Source organism: Anopheles gambiae, chromosome 3 (genome assembly GCF_943734735.2).
Source record: "Anopheles gambiae chromosome 3, idAnoGambNW_F1_1, whole genome shotgun sequence".
NCBI classification, from domain to species: domain Eukaryota; kingdom Metazoa; phylum Arthropoda; class Insecta; order Diptera; family Culicidae; genus Anopheles; species Anopheles gambiae.
The window spans coordinates 568861-589482 of NC_064602.1; the positions used below are offsets into that span (position 1 = coordinate 568861).

The following is a 20622-nucleotide window of genomic DNA, read 5'->3' on the forward strand; positions in this document are numbered from 1 at the left end:
CAATAAGCAGCAATGCGCTTTTGCTCATTAAAGCCACTTTAAAATCACTTACGACACTTGCACGCTGCACGCTGTTTAAAGTAATCCTGATCTCTCTAACCCTTCAGGACTGTTGAAGGATCTCGATTACCGGCGCACTAAGCCCTCACTAAAGCCGATCGGTGTGATGAACGATTCACCCCGCTGATTAATGAGCACACGCATCTAATACACGCACGCAAACAGCTGCATTGCAATGCATTTGCAATGCATTTTCGTTTCCCTCCATTCCACCAGCCTGCATTCTGCATTCACCGACGACCACTCTAATGAATGGCCAATTAGAGAAAAGCACTGAAAGGGTAAGCTTTCTGTCGCACCGGATTGTGTGAGAGGGGGCAATGGAGATCGCAATAAACGACCCCACAACCCAACGCCCTCGAGAGGCGAACGTCATTACATGGCGTACCGATTGCAATTCATCACGGCGTGAAATGTGAGATGAAGCAGCAGGACAAAGCAACGCGCTGACCACTAAACATCCCTCTCCTCCCTTGCAGACCACACCAGATACGGGCTGATGATGGAAAAGAAAATGATGAACCATTTGCCACTAATGAGCCTCGTTCATTCTATCTTTCTTCGAGTGGGGCATGTGTGTGTGTGTTGCCGTGATGAATCACGCACGGAGTCTGCCTCGATGCATTGGTTGCATTTTCTATCGGATGCGTATTAATCATTGGATTCGTGCTCATAGTTTACGACGATAAGCAGACCGGCGAGCAAGAGTGAAAACGGCATCCCACGAACCGGATGGGCGCGCACGATCACTCTGCTTTTTTATATCGCAAACGCAATAAAAGCTGCACTCGGCGAAAAAGATAAGGCGTTGGTCGTGATGCTGCTATCCCTGCTGTTGCTGCTGCTGCTTTGGGTTGTACAAATTGTGATAAGCACGATTTGAGCACCGATATATGTGGAATCGATTTTTACTCTGACCGATGTAATTAAAGTCGGTATCATAAGGTCTCGTTAGCCTTTATCTGGAGCTTGTCTATTTTTCACAGTCGAGCAGCAGTAACACACACGGAAAGGTGAAAATGGCCTCTCACGCAACGGATGGTCCCTTTAAACGTCTTATTGATTTCGACGCTCATAATGATGCCCCCCCCCCCCCCCCCCCTCGGGTGGGTGATAAATTCGTGCGGATTTCATGCTGAATAAATCATTGCACGATCAATGCCGCGTGTGCGCACACCACTCTACTACTTTCAAATGCCGATATAACTGCGCGCACGTTTGCAATTGAATCACACGCTAACGCACACAGCAACTTTCCATTTCGATTTCGCAGAAAAGGCATAAACAGAGGCCTAGAGTGAAGAGTATCTAATTTGCATAAAAACAGATAATCACTGCACCGTTTGCATACATGCAGGGGTTTATCTTGCGTATAGACTGAAAATTGACATCATATATGCACGCGACAGGAGGGATTACAATTGAAAAACGTGCAGGAATTGGCCGAGCTGGCAGCCAGCCATCGAGTAACGAGTGAGGAAAGGATCGTTGATGAATACGACGTAACAATAACGATGCGTTAAGCTGGTAAGAGTTTTGCATGTAACGTCAAGATCACGTCGCTGTCGGGCGGTGACTTTCTCGCCATAACAGAAGTGTATCGTTGGGATTTACTGTTGTTTTTTTGGTGCGATATTGCTTTTATAATGCCTTTTCTTTGTCTCTAATGGATTTTATGACCGTTTAGCACCATCTAACGCGAGAAAATGAAAACCCACAGCACCATTATCATTATTTAAGCTCATGTCCATCGTTTCATTCTACCCTCTGTCAAACCTGACAATACTCCATTAGAGTGCCTGGTTGAGAATGTTTTTTTTTTGTAGCAATTTATGAAGTACAAACTCACGCAAACTCTCTTGTGTCGAAGGGGTGGTGTGTGGCAAGGATTCGCTTCGACAACACTTTCACTTTCGATTCTGCACCCTCAATTCATCAATCATCATCATTTACATAACCTCCCCAAAATCAATGTCCCCCTTCCCTTCCTTCGCTCGGTTTCTTCTTTCTGCGCGAGCAACGAGACGGAGATGTTTCTTTCTGTTTTTGTTTGTTGCTCTCTTTATTGGTCTCATTGTACTTACAATTTGCAACAACAATGAGTTGCTCGTCCGTGTTCTGCACTGAGCCCAACAAACACCATTGACATGCATCGCGTTTTTTTGAGGGCATCCAAACGGCACACGCTGGAAGTGGATTGTTTATTTATTTTCCTTTCGTGTTAATTCAATTTTGGCAGCACCAGTAAGACGGCAATTATCTTCTACGGCTTTTGTCGAACGGACGGACGCCTTTTGCTGGCCCCACCCGGTTTCTCTTGGCGTTCCTCCCGAGAAATGAGACATCATCTCTCCTTCTCCCGGATGCTGCAACACATGCGGGCCCGCGCGCGCCCCTCTGACATCATTAAGCGGAGGGCGGCGTACGGTTGTAGTAGGTGCTACAATTATATCATAATTAGACGCTTGCCATCATTACACGCCGAGAGGACGACGACGGCGATAACGTGGATGGAAAGAAAAAAAAAAGAAAAGCAGAGGACGGCAGGCTGAGCCAAGTCAAAGCCACCACCCCACCACGGGTACCGATATTACGGAGAGCAAGCGCACGATCGTGCGATCGCGAGATGTTTTTCTGACCCAAAGGCGCCGGGGGTTTTAAGGTGCGGGCGTACGAGAGGCGAATGTTTGTCGAAAAAACCAACACATCAGGCCAACGCAGCCGCATTAGATGGGAGAGTGATTATGCTAATACTCTTGCAGGAAAAAGTGCTCTCCAAAAGCGCCGAATATACATCATCCCCGTGAGTGCTTTCGCCGTGCAGATAATTGCAGCTGCATAATTACCAGACCGGCGAAGGCGGATGGTCGGACGGAGCAACCAAAACCAAACACAACCGAAACACATAATCCCGCGATGACAGCGCTGGCGGAGTGATAATGCGGTAAGCAAAACATGAGCGTCCTCCTCGCGATCGGATAGCATAATCGCATACCATACAAGAACGCCGCGTGCAAACCGATGATGGAAGCAAAAGGCGGAAATAATGATGTGCGCGGGGTAGGGGAGAGGGAAAGGGTGAAAGTGCACTACGCTACTAATGCGCCATTTGCCGCGAGGAAAGTTGTTGTTTTCCATTCGGTGCAAACGTTGCGTAAGCCGGACGCAGAGTGTTTGGGTTGTGGGGGTGTCGATTTCCGATGGGTACTGGGTGCTGGGGCCACCATAGGGTGTCGAGTTTTCTTCGACGCGAGTAGAAATTCTATTTACTGCATCCGATCCACGACGGAGAAGGTGATAAATAAAAAGCTCATGTTCGGTCGCGCTACGCTTTGTTATTGTCCGATCGATTGTTGTTTTGTGTTTGCGGAAGAAAGACTGTGTCTCAGGTTGGGTTGGGTTTGAAATTGGAATCCTGCATTGCGGATTTAGTTGAAAACAACTTCCAGTCTGTTGTTGGAGTTTCACTTGTGGGGTTCGAATTTATTTAGAAGCTAGCGAATTATGTCACGTTGCTTCTTGTTTAAAATAAACAAGAAGGACAAGAGAGTCACACGATCTGATGAGTTTCAGGCACTGACGCCATCAAAAAAATATGGTGGAATGCGCCAACAACAGATCATGTTCAATTACGTATTGGGAGGAGGAGTAAGAATAAATGAAAAACTATTATCCGGCTGAACAATTGCAACTTGATTATGTGATGCAATTCTATGATGCATATTGAGCTGATGGGTTATGCAAGGGTTCGTATGAAGAATGTCTAGACGCGACCTCTTCATCAGCAAAACACCGAGCGACATATCCTCTTTCCGTATGCTCGACTGGAATTCGTATGATGTCATACAATGTTTCGAGCCTTATCTTGGTGTACGCCAGCTGTGTCAAACTCATTTCATCAGAGGGCCGCAAGTACAGATTTTCAGTGATTCGCGGGCCGCAAAGTTGAGAAAAAAATATACCTCAATATTTATATAAAATACTATTTAAAATCATTATTGTTAAACAAATTAACTTTTTATACTCCTAGCTTCAAATCTGGAATCGTTTCTTATTCAAAAATTTGCGATGTTATTTTCCATTGTGCTCTTTTTTATTAAAAAAAATGTTCAATATACTTTTAAAGTCACATGCAATCTCATTTTATCCTTATTATTAAAATAGGATATTTTTCATTTGTTGCATTCTCACACGGCAGTTCTGTTAGAAAATATCGCTCAACCCCACTTGTTCACTGAGGTAGGGGTAATCTAGCTGCCTGTTGCGAATTTTTTTATAAGCTATCTGAGCTATTCATCACTGGATGAATAACAAAAATATTTGCCTGCAATTGTTTGACAGTTCAAGAGAAAAATTATAATAAATCGTGTTTAAACATTAGTTTTCGCTAATTTCCAAGTCCCAATTGTTCTAGTGGTATATTCATTTCTAATAACAAGAACCCGTTGTTTATGAATAATTTTGTTAAATTACGATATTTTTATCCGACGCAGATTCGTGGTGTGTGAACCCAAAAAGATTGGCAAATATTTTTTTGGACACTTGAAGCGAAATGATTTACTTATTAAGGAAAGGACTGTGTGAGCTAACCTATTAATTAGCTAAGTATTGCAGGACTTCGGCATTTCGTTTATTTTAATCCTTAATGTAAATCCTTTTATCTTAAGCATAATCATTTCATTTTGGTTTTGATTTTCGCGGAGGTTTTGAAAGTACAATTCGTCTTGTAGAATGTGAGATGCAAATAAATTCAACTTGGCTACAAACGCTTTCGATAAGTCGTACATATTGGATATTATCTGATTTTTATGGTTTACCAATCGAATATCAAAGATGTAACATACTAAGGTCGGAGCCGTACAGATCTGTTCGGAGCAATTCGGAGCCGACTGAAGCCTTTACTCGGCAGTCAGAGGCATTAAGATCAGTAGGACCGTCAGAAATGGTTCCGACTCCAGACTAGCCGCTCCGTGCGACAACCGATGACTCCAACGGTTCCGAATGACTCTAGATGGCTCTATAGGCTTCGGACGGCAACGAGCGAAACTGTTGGTTTAACAATCCATCACTAGTTGTTGCAAAGTTTCCAAGTGTGTGTATCTTGTTATTTTCATTCCTATTTCGTTTCTAGACAGACGCAAATCTGTTTTTCCATATAGAATGTGCAATCGAGTCTGCACTAAATTATGCTAATATTCAGAATTTAATCGAAACATAAAACGTATGAGTTTGCATTCGATTTAATGTTTCTTAAGGGTCTCGGTTTTTCTGTACGTACGTGTAGAATAAGTTTGTTAGATGTTATGGAAACATTAATGTTAATTTAGAAAAATATAGCGACACAATGATTGTTCTTCTCTGGAAAACTGAATACACTTCGACAAATAGTAATAACAGATTTTTGGTTTGCAGTGCTTTCCGTACTTCTCAAAATATTCTCGCGGGCCGCATTCATTATCGACGCGGGCCGCAAGCGGCCCGCGGGCCGCCAGTTTGACATACCTGGTGTACGCGATCAAACACGAACCGATCCAATTCGATGAAATCGTATTGAGTTATTGATACATTAAACAGACCAGAGGCCAGAAATGACATGTTAAAAACGGGAAAGGTTTCCGGGAAATGATACTTTTTTACACATTTTACAATCCATAAAACTGTCCCCTGATAATTCCCGTCCTTTTCTTCGGAAGCTGCCGCGCTTATCACGATCGATCACTTACTAGGGAGAGGGAAATACAGCGCGCCTTCAAACACCCCGTGACCCAAGACAGCTAAATTAACAACAAGCACAAGTGAAGGGCGAACTCCGTCGTGGCTTAAAAGCTACACAACCGCAAGAGCGACAGAAATTGTCATCCTAACTAAGCCAAATGTTCCCTTTGAAACACACGCACACACACCAACCGATCGACACCCGTGCAGGCGAGAGTCATCGCTCCAGTTCCAGAGATGCGGCAAGATTAATGGTGGGTAATAAAATGCTTTAATTGTTTCTGTCGTGTGTTTTTTTGTGACAGAAAGATCGCTCGTATCTTGGAGCCTCCCGCGGAAAGCAAAGCGAGCACCATGTGGCGCGCAGATTTCTTGTTTCTGTCCCACCTCGTCGAACGTACGGGGGTTCAACTTGAGCCGCTTTTTCTTTAAGCACCAAAGGAAGGGTCGTAATGATTACCCCATCGGTTTCGGGCATCTGTCCGGACGAGTGAATCTGCCTGTTATAATTAGTGAAGTTTGTTGGGTTTTGTCATTGGAAACAAAAACAAGCCCCTGCTAGTCCACCGATCGCGTAACTCCTCTTCACACGCTGTAAACAGATCCCATCCTAACAACAAACCACTGGATCATCGCTGTTCGATAGAGACTTTAAAAAAAGCCAGACAAGATGAGTATCGCGGAGAGATTGCCACTTCATTTTAACTGATTCTGCATGGGAGATTCGTTGGCAGATTTGTTTGCTGCGGTTTATAAAGCAATTTGACGCAAATAAAGCGTGTCGCGCGCGCTGCAGTTGCAACATCGGTGGAAGTCACCCTAAAACGAATATATGAACAAAAATGCGCTAATCATTTAACGAACATGTGTGAAATGTAGCGTAGAAAAGAGGTGTACCATTTGCCCAAGAAGAGAAAGAGGGCGAACTTGACATCAACCATAATGATATGCCCGGATCGTCGGTAGCTACACGTTTCTAAATCGCCCTTGATTGAACTTAATCCGAATGATCGAACGGGTGATACTGTTTGATTATGAAACGAATTCACCAGCGGTCCGCGGGTTAAGGTTTCCAGAGCACAAAACTGTGTGCCGATGAGTGTTGATGAGCTGCTGTTAGAAGCACTGTATTAAAAAAAATCATACTAATAAACGTTTCAAAAGTGCTGCTCGGACAAACAGGACAGAAACTAACAACTTCACTCTGATTATTAGCTCCAATCAAACACATTCGATAGACCATTACGTAGCTCAAAACACGCACCATCGTAATCCAAATATACAACTCGGCCACCGAATTGAAATGTCAAACATTCGATCTGCGCCGCAATGCAACTGAAGCTAAACAGCCTAAAGCTGTGACGCCCTCCGGGACCAAGCTGTCCACGTAGTGCCGCGGTTTCCTTACGAACGTTGCAAGACAGTCGAAGGTCGTCACCGTATGCATTCCCCCCTCTGTATATGCACAGCATATACACAACGTTGGTGCGAATGATTTATGATCGTCATACACTCCGCCGATCGTTTCGCTCAAAACCCAGGGGAGTTACCGTTGGGGTTGGTCCTCTTACTCGAGTAAAGCGAAGAAAAAGGCGAGCCGGTATATGTGAAGATAGCGGGTCCCGATACGATCCTGCCGATGACCTAGCGACCTTTGAAGCTAATTTGGTCCGCAGTGGTCCATATATCGGAAAACTGAGCTATTGGAGATCGGGGTACGTAAGTGCACGGTGCTCCAAACGGGAAGGTATGCTCCAAAAGCTGATAGAGAGGACGTGCCTTTAGGAAGATGGACGAGCGAAACCGCCATGGAGTACTTATGGGATCGCTTTGGACATTGGAAAGGAGCTGTGCCGACACTCATAGGATTAATGTTGCTGTATGGGAGGTTTTGGACACAGCCGACGACACACCTCATATTCGTCCCACTGTCGGCTAGTGTCTGGAGTGTTTGGCCGCACACTTCGCCACGCCTTGTGCAAAAAATAGCATGTTAAAAGGCTAATTTTTCCAATTCATTATTGCACAAAAACACAGTGCACAGAACATGGAGCAGCACCAGAAACTATTAGAGAATGTCTTGTAGACAGTGTAGACACAGTGATCGTTTTTTCTCTTGTTTTACTCGCCACTTGCTTGTACATGTTTAAGCTCATCGATTTTAAGGCTCCAAAGCGAGTTTTTCAACATAAAAAAAACCAAAACCAAAATTGCAAGCAAAGGCGATAATTATGCTTCATAAATATATCACAGCGTTACTGCAACGTTCAAGCGCCGAGCTGTAGAATAATCTTAACACTTAATCTCCTCCAGCATGGTACGTGGACGGGTTTTTGTTACCTTTCGTGTTAATGTGTGTGCAGCTCCGAGCAGATTTGTTGCACAATGTCACGTCAGCAGGAAGCAGGCGCTAGGTGCTTGTTCTGGTCAACAACGAGCACTCCCACCTTTTCCCCCGTTGAGCAACATGTAAAATTTCATGCTCGGTGTCGCGCGAAGCAATAGTGACACAATATTTTAGAATACAGAGAGATAGAGAGAGAGCGAGAGAGAGAGAGAGAGCGAGAGAGAGAGAGAAAGAAAGAGAGAGAGAGATAGAAAGAGAGAGAAACTTCTAAATGTGTGGCGTAGTGTTCAACATGGGGTGGCTTGCAGCTTGGCTGGAGAGGTTTGTTGTCTTTCTCCTGGGGCGCGTGTTGATCAAGCGCACAACCCAAACACGGTAGCCGCGCGATGCACATACATACGTATTTAGTCAGGGTCATAAAAATGCAATCGAAAGCGGAACTGCAAGCCCGGGCCTGGGTTGACAATCGCTCCACCGGTTTTATTGAGCATGCTAGAACAACCATACAAGCAAGTCTTTTGTTCCAATCCATACCACCACCCGCTCAGGAGAGGCAGATAGGGGATACCCTTCCACCCAAGAACATCGAGCGATAGCTTCACTGCAAATAGAATAATTAACCGAAAGTGCAAATACAACAGGGCGCTGCTGCGGTGAATGTGTGCTTGAAAGTGCATGTTTGGTGCTTTGACCACGTACAGCAGCAGCATTGCCGTTGCCCTGTTCTCCCCACTATCCCCGTGGCCAAATGGGAATGGTTGCCAGTGGTTATGGCCTCAATTTTGCTACAGCCGCTCAAATTGACCACAGGCCTGCACCGGCCTAAAGTGTTGCGCGGGATGTTAGGAATTATGTTGCAGTTTAGTAGCTGGCCTACTCTACCTAGTTTCATGTAAGGAGTGTGGTAGTGGAGAGGAGGTTGGGGTTTTTTATTGCTCTTTACCGTTTTTCGTTTCCCCTATTGTTTTCTAACGCGAACGGTGATGCCTTCCTGCCGTTTGCTGAACGCCGTTTAACGAAAACGAAGCAAACGAAAACGGAAAAGTATATCCAAAGCCATAAGCGATGCATAAGCGGCATAAATCCGCTCTCCGCAGATGGAACGGGTAACAGGAGGATTTGTTGGGGCGCGGTGGAATTAGACTAAACGATTCGTACAATCTGATCCTATCCGGTGGCAAGCGGCCCGAGAGACAAAGAGAGAGATATATGTGTTATGAGACAGTTATCGTAAACATATGTACACACACACCACTACACAACAGCAAATCTCGGTGGCCAAACGGCCTCGATTAGATTTCGGTGTGCAGCAGTCCTACCATCGAACGAAAACATTGAAACACATGGAACGTGCCCAAGAACTGCTGCACGAACCCAATCGCTGTGTATCGCAGCAGCAACAAAGTGTCGAAGTGTTGTAACGACGGGAAGTGTGCTTGCGAGAGAAGGCCGCGGACACACGAAGCACAAGCAGCACATATGTACCCGTTTATGATGTTTCTATTATTGTGCAAAACTGCCGAGAAAACTGGCAAATCGTGCACATTATTGCGATCCGGGTCGGTCGTGTGTGTGTGTGTGAGTGCGGGAAGCAATGATCGGGTATCGAATTTGACAATCGAATGTCACCACACACAGCCCCACCAGTGTTGTGGAAAGAATCGAACCATTAACCTCAATTGGAAGTAGCGAAGTAGTTTCGTAAAATTAAAACTGATCATCTTCAGGGAAATTGAGCTTCAATGGTTCTCCAACGGTAGAGAGGCTGCTCTCCCAGCTGCTTTGGCCCGCTGGCGAAGGAGGTCGCAAATTTTGACGGCGTGATCGAACTACCGCACCACTTCTCTCGCACCACCAGCATCACGGATGGAACGGAAACCACGGAAAACGTTTTTCCCTTCGGGCGCTAACCTACTAAAAGGGCTGTGGACCGATGGAATCTAGTTCAAATAATTGACTACTGAGACTGAGTGCGGCTGAGGTCAACCGTCGGTCCGAGAGGATGGTACCGAGACAAACACAGTTGCACAGTTGGTTACCCAGCATCTGGGGCCCCAAGACAGCGAAAGGTGCCAATAATACCCTAATTTTGGTTTCACATGCCTCCGAGAGAAAGAGGTGTCTATAAAACACGTGCAACACCATCGAGACGCTGGGACACACAAATCACAAGCGGACCCTGCGTGCTCAATGTGACCGAGGAGTGAGGCACAATTTATGGTGTACCATAAAAATATTTGTTCCGCAATGAAATTTTAACGAGATGCGCACACAACATCTCGCGCATTCTTCCCGCTTTCCTTGGGTCATTGCGGCAATGGATGGGTTCGACTCGAGCAAGCCACCCCCGAAGCGTCTCTGTATAAATCTGCTTGCGGCGGCGTAGCAAAACCGGCAGAAAGAAGGCATTTTGCATGATGAATCCCTCCAGTCGCCCGCTTTGTGTTGCCTCCTTTCCCAGAGACCATTCCAAGAACTCGCAGGGCTCGGGAAATGTGCAACCAGACGGTCCGCGCCCGCAGGTCATTGGCTGGCCTACCCCATTGGGAAGTTAACTCAAGATCAGTGACGGACGCGCTTTGTGCCAGGAAATGGAATGTAGTAAATCAATGGATGGAGTGTCTTACCAGCGCGGTTTCTCTGGGATCGATTTCTGCGCTGGTTATTCAAATGAAGTGACACTCACTGTACTGCGCGCAGAAAGAACTTGCACAGGACGGTGGCAACATTGTAATAGGCTAAGTTCCGACGCTGGAATGATGGTTTATTCATGTGAGAATGAATTTTGCACAGTGCGAATTTGGAATTTAATGGGCAATTTTGAGGATGGCTTGTGAATGGAGATTTGTATTATCGTATTTTACAACATCTGCAAGATCCATCTCGTTTAGTTGCCAGATAGTTCGGAATCGCATAGATTTTGTTGGATCGGGGTCTGGGGACTCCTTAAGAAACTCATTGATAATCTCTTGTCAAAAGCCTGGCAAGTCTGACGATAGTCTGATTGACTATGAAACTATTATTTAAGACTACGAATTCTAAGAATAGCTCTAGCTATTTCGGGATTCCTTTAGCTTACTCTGATAACTGATTATCTCATCCAAATGTTGCTCGATATGTTCTCCGTCTCTCGGTTGTTGTTCAAACGCACCGATTGGTAGGATAAGCTCCAACAAAACTTTTCCAAACAAAGTGTGCCGTTTGCTTTGACCTTAAGAGTGAGCTATAACTGCTACGGGCGCAATTTATCATCCAGCTCTTGCTTTGTTGTGACAGCGAGTTAATTTTTGCCTCTTACGTACAAAATACTTTCAGTGACTAGCTGATCAACACACAAACAAATTCGAGATCCGTATGATCTGATTATCTCACACACTATCTTGTCGTTCGATCGACTACGATCGATCGATATCAAGCCGAAAACCACCGTGCCCAGGCAGCAAGAGATCAAGAGGAAAACGTCAGCTTGGCGACGAGAAAGCGAACCTCTGGATACGCCCTGGAGCGGCAAATAATCGACAGGGCCGCACACGGGATGAAGCGGGCAGGGTTGATATCTCCCCTTCAACAGTCCCTTCGCCGTCTGCCGTCCCAGATTTAGCTTCTCATTTAACATTCGCCGTATTGCATCATACGGCAGTACACCACCAGGTCCCGTCGCCGTTAAATAGGCGTTCGAATTTTTTGTCGATTTTCATCGAGCCCGTGCGTCCGATTTGCCAAACGGGATTTCGTGGCCACTACTGCGCGCTGGATCGTAATCTTGGTCAATTATTATGACAAGCTTCCTACCGGTTCGTTGGGCAGCAAAGGCGAACGGCCGGGTTGTAGCATTGCGTGCCGGGTGTACAGTGCCCCCAGGGGCTTCATCGAAGACGGTGGCGGGAGTAGTTGGACAAATTACGGTCGTCATCACAGGGAACGGGGTGCCACCCTGGGTAGGTCAACTTTGCGCGTTATCTTTGCATAATAGCCCCACAATCCAATCCGCTGCATCCAGTTGGAGGTGCTAATTGGAATTGGGGAAGATTGCCCTGCCACATTCTCTGAATAAAGTCTCCAACGCATGGAAATGCTAGGGTATATCAAAGGCTATATCGTAATAGCGCTCTGGAATGTATCGAGCGAACGTAAGTGAAACTAAATCTGTCACCATGCCACTCAATTTGATGTGTCTGTTGAATCAGTGTGCCCATTATGCTGACGCGATTGTAACTCTCTCGTAACTCCAGCAGCAGCGGACAGTAAATTATGCTGTGACGCTTTTCCTTCCCAAAACGCGCCACCGAATAATAGGACAATAAACATGTCGAACGATTTCCATTCTCCGATTGTCAAACACTTTACCACCTTTTGTGGCGTGTATGTGCAAGTTGTCGCAGCCTTATGCCCAGTACGCTAAAATGTCAATTGTCCACTGTACGCCACGGCACAGAGAGCAACCCAAATCACTTACTTCCATCCGACACTGGTCAGATGCAAGAGTGGGCGGAATAAATTATGCAATTTGCGATACGCTTTAAGTAAGTATCTTTGCTTCATCGGTACGTTAAAGCAGTACACTGCACGGGGAGTAACCCACCTATTTCCCCCTGATCAACGGTTAATCGATCACCTTCGCTCCCCGTTTTTTTTTTACATTATTATTAGACAATCGCCTGGCACGGCAATGTCACAGCCCGCTGATTTGCCTATTCTTTTCGCCGGATCATTTGTGTGCAGCCACTTAGCGTTTGCTGTGTGTGTGTTTTTTTGCTGAATACTTTTTTTGTTGACTCGACAGACGTGAACTGTTGCCAACTGCAACCGAGAGCTGGTGTTTGGCCTGTTGACATCGCAAGAGCAAGTGGCTACCAACGTAGCACTAACGTAGCGTATTATGTAGAAAATGGTTGTTTCTCGTGCCCTTCTCGCGAGGGTGATTGATAGCGAACACCGCCCGCTTGTTCGCTGCGCTCCATGTGTGTGAGCTTTTGGGACGTGTGCTTGCAACATGATCGTGGGAGTCACCCTTGAGACAAAGTGCGATGCTGTGGAGGGTTTTTGTTTCATGCACATTATTCTGAGATTGGTTGGCCGAAAAAAGGTCCCAACACAACAATGCCACAATAGCACTGATGCTCCTAAACCGCTCGTTATACATTCCTCATTGATGATTCTTCATTTTAAGGAAATTAATGCAAATTATAGTTCCGAAGCCTCGATTTTCGTTAATCCTTCAAAGAGTTCACATTTAAAACCGCATCTTGCACTCACTGTTATTAAGATCAAGATTGTTCAACCTTACCAGCAAAGGCAACTTAAATCTTTCCGTTCTGCCCAGCAACTTTACCTGCAACGAAATAGAAACCAGATAAATAAATTACTACTTTGTGTACAAAACAATGCTCTGCGTCAGGAAAACAATAAAGCACAAGCTAGCTGTGGCACTGCTGACACACCCCAAGGACACCACCATGACACGGATGTAACGCCTGAAGATACAAAGTTTAGTTGCGATTTAATTACAACGTAAACGATCGGTGAGAATATGTCCCCGTGCCCGCATGTGCCGGCAATCGTTGGCAGCGGCGGAAGTAATGCTGACCGGTCGAGAGTCGCACCAGACGCACTTGTCCGGACCGTCGGCGTCATCGGCGTAATCGTAATCGGTGGTGAGTCGGTGCAAGAAACAAATAAAAATGTTTAACATCGATTTACATAACACAGCCTCCCGGTGATGGGGGTTCGGGTAACCCTACCCCGTTTGTGTTTGCGCAGGGCGATCTTACTATGTCGGTGACCTTCAGAGCAAGTTAAAGACGTGTAGTAGTAGCAGTAGAGGCAGCGGACAAGGGTGACAAGAAAACAAAGGCTCTATCTGAAACGGACGTTTGTGCAGAGAGCCTTCGTCAAAAGTACCAGAAACTTCCTCTAACCTTCAGCAATTTCAGTTCTCCTGAAGTACTTCTTGAGCACACGTGCTCGCGACCACTGCGTCTCTTTAGGTCGTTAAGAATTGGCGCCGGTGTAAACGAGCGCGCGCGCGCGCCGAACAGACATTTGACCTGGCGAACATGTTAACAGCTAGTTGTGGGTATGATATGTCGAAGACAGGACAATCTTTGCCTAACGTCTGACCCCGCTTATGGTTCGTTTTTTGCTCCTCTCCTTCCTGGATGGTAATTTAACTCCAAATTACCATATTAATCTTGCTTACACAAATCATTCGAGATCGACGACCTTGAAACCGTTGCTCGCAGAATCGTGAGGTTAAGGTTCACAGCTAAGCTCACATACTTCATAGTCGCTGCCCGATATGATCGTCAAGAAGAATTACTCGCTTTTTGAAGAGTTATCCACCAAGGTAACCTCCAATTTGTTGGTGCACTAGGTCAACCGAGCAAAAAAAAAAAAAAACGAAAAACAAACAAACAGAAACGTAGCTCCATCACAGTTAAGCCCTTGGACGATTTGTACGATCAGATGCGCGCCGCCGTGGCGGTTACCCTTTTTGGTCAGTAAAAAAAGAACATCGTACCATTTGGTTCTACTCCGTTTAACACTACGCGCTGTTTGATGAGCCGGCTTGGCCTGATGAAGAGAAAGTTTTTAAGGCAGTAAACACATTGGCCAGACTTGAGGGCTTCGTCACACACGGTGGTGTGCGCACATCATCGTAGCTAACTGGCCACCCCAAACTGCCACTGAGTATACAAGTGACGCACGGTTTAGGTCTCGGTCCACATGCAGCGTAGAAGTTGCCGCCACCGTGTGGCGTGGAAGTGAACGGAAGTGAAATCACGTCGGCGTTTGTAAGGCGACCTCAATTGTCGGTACGGATCAAGCCACTGGAAGCAAAAAACAAATGCTCAGAAGCATAACGCATATCGAACGCTGCATAATCACAGCTAAACGCAGAGAACGACTGGCGCTGTCGGACGCAGGCCTGGATGACAGCAGCAGCAGCACCGTCCGGGCTAATTATGCTTTATGAATGCATAAACGTCACAGCTGGTTGGCGCCGTCAGCGCGAGATGGATTTATCCTTCGCTCGCCACCCTGTCCGAGTCGTCTATCATGCGCGCGAGAAATGTTAAATGGTTGCATGGCACGCGATCGGTATCGTTCACGATCCTTTCAGACATCCAACGAAACGACCGAAGATCACTCACTTTCGCAGTCAACCAAGCCTACAGAGCGCGTGTGTGCGTACGATGGCTAGCTTGCAGGAATATGAAACCAGGAAGCAATCCGGGAGCGTGCTATTTCCATGTCGCGAAAGCGAAAGCAAACCTCCTTCAGCGAGCGTCACGCATTTTACAGCAACGGCAAGAACTCCTCCAACCGGCCTTGATTGCAAAGAAAGGAGGCATAGAAAGGTTAGGAGGCGCTCTTATAAGGGGCAAAGCGTAGCGTACCTCCCCAGGAATCTATCCAATAGGCAGTCGTGCGGGTCAGCAGTTTCCGCATTGATTCGTGCACAGGTAGTAAATACGCTGGCGGCAATGACGGCTGCTCCTACGCCTCAAGAAGCCATTCGTTACGTCCACCGGGTGTCCTCCTACGCACGCGTCGAAGAATGCCGTCAACAGGCGGTAGGTACTCGGGCGTTCGCCAAACTCGAGAAGATGGTTAACTTCGTTTCAGCTACGTTAATGCCCGTGCCGTGCCATACCGTCGAAATCATTGTATTGTCCTCTTTGGCTTCGATTGCCCTTATTTGGCAGGACACACTATTTTTTACCCACATACGGTATTCTGGGGTATCTTCTGCTAAATGCGAAGGAAATAATTGATCGCCACTGGAGCAGTGTATGCATGACCCTGTGGATACTGAAGAGATCGACAAAGATGTTCGTGTACCTTTATTAAACCTTCACTCTGCGTCCGTACACGGTCCGTGGTGGTCAGCATCAAGCACGAGATGAATGATAATTAATAGCAGATTACGTTATGCCGCAAACCGCTACCGCATACAGAATATGGAACGTCTTGATGAGGACCGTACAACGGCCCGGAGTACAGCCACCCCAGCAGGGGTACGGCGAACATTGGTGGGCGACCATCGGTTAACCAACGAAAAGACAAACGGTAGTAGTAATCCGGTGGTGATATAATCAGGACCACTCTTCTCCGGTAGCTGTGGCTGCGACTGGCAGTTTCTTGTAGGAGGGTGTCTTTGTTTATGATAAGCCGGTTTTCAGCTGCCCAATGTGGCTGGACAGTCGGCGATTAGTATCGCTAATATGTGGTCCGCCTGTCATCAAGGTATGCGGGATTTATCGCACCGGGCCGACTTTACAAGTCTGATGGTAGTGACGACTTCAACGAGAGGATTATACCGTTGTAAATCGTTGCATTTGAGTGGAGGTTTGAAAAAAAATGAACTCTTCCGAAGGATGGCTTGTCCTTGAAATGTCACTGTCTATTAAGGGGATTAGTTCTTCATTAAAGACATGCTACAGCCAATGAGATGTGCGGGTGGAATCAATTTGTTTACAGCTAGCTTTTTCTAATGCCACCGATGTCCATATTTATAGTTCATTAGGAAATAAATCTTTTAAAGGATTAGTTCCTTATAGTAATTTATTCAGGAAAAACGACCAGCGGTTGCATGGCCGGGATTAGTTCATTATCTTGACATCCCTTTTGCTATGGCTGGTAAATGCGAAGGACAAATATCAATAATCCACAATTTTTGGAATGTACTAAAGAGAGCCACTACAACTTCAACCACTCTGTGTTGCACTAAATGATGCTTGAAATAAAAACAATCTCACCGTAAACAAGGTATTTTATTCGCTCAAAAACACATACAAAAGTGTCCAAAAACCGGAATGCATGCTCTGTTCATGACGCAAATCTGTTGCAAAAGTGTCTTTACGTTTTCTGTACAGGGCATTTTTTTTCATCTGGTTGTTATTCCTGTAATCCTGACAATGATCCTCCATGGACCGAACATCCTCCCACACGATGTCCTCCATCCAAAGCAATGCTCCAATCCCAGCCCTGCAACAACAATCATAAATTGTGGCGACTTTTTGCCACAAAACCCACTACACCCGCCCGCTAACTTAACACCTCCGATTGGATGACTTGCAAGCACAGCGTAAACATCCGTCCTTGCAATGCCATTCGGCTGCTCGTGATGGGAAGTAACCCGCACGTTCCTTTGATTCTGGTGACCGGTTAAGAAGCTCAAAGAGTAGCTGCTTATGCAAAGCCTGAGGTGTGTAAGAGACTCTCGAAAACGAAACCATTTCGCGCAAGAGGTAGCGTATATAGCCACACACTTCATTCCCGGTGTGTTGGTTCCGGATGGTTATAATCAATATACCGAATACGTAACGAATTGACCACCAATTACCCTGGGACAGCGTCCACGGCGTAGGCGACAAGGTTTTCGTTTTCAATTATACGCCACCTCTCCGCTGGCAAGGAGACGAAATTATAGGAGCAGCATCACTCCAGCGACATTGGCCTCTATCCGGTCATCCAACCAAGTGGTCATCCAACCAACCAACCAACACGTAACAAGTATTCATGGCTGTGAAGTGTCATATAAGTCTAAACTTCTTCATTTGGTAGTGGACAACTTGAAGTGGCGACCAGATGTGCTAGCGATGGCATGCGACGTCTGAAGTTACCGCTCAGAAAAATGCACGAAGAAATGAAACCAAGCGACCGATCCGATAATTAATATCGAAAGAATCGTGCTTGTCCATAAATTTGAAGATGAACATTTTGCATCCTTACTGCGAAATCTCCCCGCCGTCGGGTGTTCGGGTTCCGTTAGATCTCTTTCGTGCGGGTTTTGCGAATGATCTTGCGAGCCCGACGTGGGCAGACAATCGGGCAAACAATAATAATCTGCCTGTTTTACCGCCACAGAACATCACTCTCGCGAGCAAGAGAAGCCGACCGTGTTGCGCTATAGAGTGCGGGATGCGGTTTTTACGCAAATGCATTTTATGCGCCTGTTGTGGTCAGACGCATTCTCTGCCCCATACGCCAGCCAGCGCGGCGGCGAGGTCCGGCGAGGTGAGCTAAGCTAGGTAGTAATATAAAATCAAAGCGAATGCTCAAAGCCATTTCTACCGCCGAGTAGTGGCGGCGGCGGCGGCGCAAACGACTGTTTGCGGTTTGGGATGGCTTTTCGTGCATTCCGGCAGCATTGCCATGGCAGACAGCAGCATTTTATGGGACCATTTTTAGAAGGACTGTCCGCGAAACCGCGACTTATGCGATAACTCCGGAAACCGTTAGCCGATCCGTGGTCGCGGTCGGTGGCATTTTATGGCTGCGCCGTATGTGTGTTATAAATGATTTTCGCCGACCGGTGGACAATCCGTGGTGTTGTGGGGGGAATGTAGACTGGAGCTTTGCTTTTATGCGACATCCTGTGACTTTTGTGTGTGTATGTGTGCGTGTGTTTGTTTCAGTGGATGGTAATGGAGGCAGCAGCAAGGGCGCGAAAGTAGGCGGCTGGATGCAATCGTGCGGCAAATGTCAACTGATCAACCCAGGTGCCTTCCTGTATTTTGCTGACCGACCGAGATGGAATGGTAGTGAAGCTGGTGGGTTTGGTATCCAAACGCGACCTTGGCGTATATTTATATTTGTATTGATGGCTCGGTCCGATTGCCGGATCCGGTGAAACTTGTTCAATTTAAATAATGCCAAAGGCACCCCAGAATGATTGATCGTGCTGGGATGTGTACGGTTTAGGCATTAATTTGTTGTTTTACTGGTGGCATGCTGTAGACTGGAAACGAAAAAAAGTGCAAACTAAGCGCATACGTGGCGGACAAAGATAACATATAAGACTGACAAAAAATAAAATTCATTTTTCACAATAGACAAACGGAAGAGCCTTTCGGTTCGGTTTGCCAAGATTAGAAAAAAGTACCGCGGCAATGGTTCCATATGTAATATCATTGACATAAGAAAAACGAATTAGTGAGCGTTTACATTGTACAAAACACCATCCAGATGTGGAATTCTTAAAGACAACGTCGCTTTTGAATCAAACCATCTATCTTCCATCCCCAGGGAATTATTCATGATAAAAGATCTGAAATGACCGTTGCAGTTCATCAGAATGATCATCAGTGCCAATTAGCATCATCATAAAATACTCGAGAAAACATTAGTGTTTACCTCCCAAGATCTCGAATCTGTCCGGCTTGCGAATTCTAAGAGCGACTAATTACATGCTAAGAAGGGTTAGCAAACTTTGCCTGAGGCGTGGTACGAAGATGCCCCACTACAGAATTGTCCTTTGGCTGCTAATGAGAAACAGAGGCGGTGCTAGAATGAAAATTATGCCGTTTCAGGCACGATAACGACGCCAGCTAATTTCAAGTCTTTGATGGATTTATATTTCCCAGTTGGCGCAACAGGTCGTTGAAAGCGAACACTGACGAAAGGGCCTATGGAACAGAACTCGCAATATGCAAAGGCGAGAAATGTATTACTTTGATAAAAGTACTCACTTTTGAAATGTGTGGAAAAAATAATGAGCCCTTCTAAGTAGATTCAATGCCGGGGCTATACCCGAGGCTAGTCACCCCATGCGCGTCTAGTGCGAGATTAATAGCCCAAACCGAAAGACGGTGGGCATATAATTTATACATTTCTACAAAAGCCTCCCCCTGCGTTCTCTGTAGGAAATAAGGATGGTACGGGCAGGAGGGCAAGAGCGTCGGACCAGCTCTAGCGAGGCTAGTGTTGTTGCTGCGCCCTGCACCTATCGGCATTGAAATGCTGACGAAGACGAGCCGTGCCATCGGCCAACAATTCGCATGAGTTCTTTGAGGTAGAGAATGCGCTTCAATCGTTCCCTCGGGACGTTGCGGTGCGTCGAGAAGTCGTCGCGTCTCGAACAACTCTCCAGGCCACTTCAGGCCGCTGCATGCTAATGATGGCGCGGTCTGTTGGGTGCGTGGTTCTTGCACACCATCCATCGCTATCTGTTAGAACGGGAACAGGTTAGAAACGCAGCTCCCAGCCGAGAACGTACATCATTCTCGGCAATTTTTTATGTCGCTATCTTTGCTTTCGCGTGTACTCCACACACTGGAAAGTGTTTTATCTCTAGCATTTCGCCCCCCTACACATCTCATACCCACGGCTCGGCTTGATGCGCAGTTTTCCGTTGCGCTAGTGAATAGATAAGCAATTGAAAGTGTCATTTTTCATATTTCGGAACCAGCGGAAGCGAACTGTGGGTGTGGTGGAACAAGGCAGAGGGGACGCGTGCAAAGTTCTTAAGAGCGCAGCCAAGGGAGAGGAGAAGGCAGGCAGGGCCACACTTTGTCAATATTTGCCCCGGGAGAGTTACCGCTTAATGATGACGCGGCGAACCACTGGCATTGACACTGCGCAAGTGGGCAGAACCGTCCGGGGCCTCTGGGATGGAAGGATGACCGGTTAGCATCGGACCTTGCCCGAGGCGTTTGTCCACCATACAATGTATGCCTTTCAACGAGGGCAATTGTGTGCCGTGCACTTCAATG

General features: G+C 46.4%; 1 protein-coding gene across 5 annotated transcripts in view; it reads right to left on the reverse strand.

The window, feature by feature from the left end:
• The window catches only part of LOC1278191 (uncharacterized), a 72824-nt gene that overhangs the window by 12857 nt on the left and 39345 nt on the right, over window positions 1-20622 (reverse strand). Inside the window, exon 5 of one of the 5 annotated variants that reach the window (XM_061653363.1) lies at window positions 13410-13454. The exons of the other annotated variants lie outside the window; for them this stretch is intronic. The gene's annotated coding sequence lies outside the window, so the exon portion shown is untranslated. The remainder of the gene's footprint in view (window positions 1-13409; window positions 13455-20622) is intronic. 5 annotated transcript variants of the gene reach the window in all.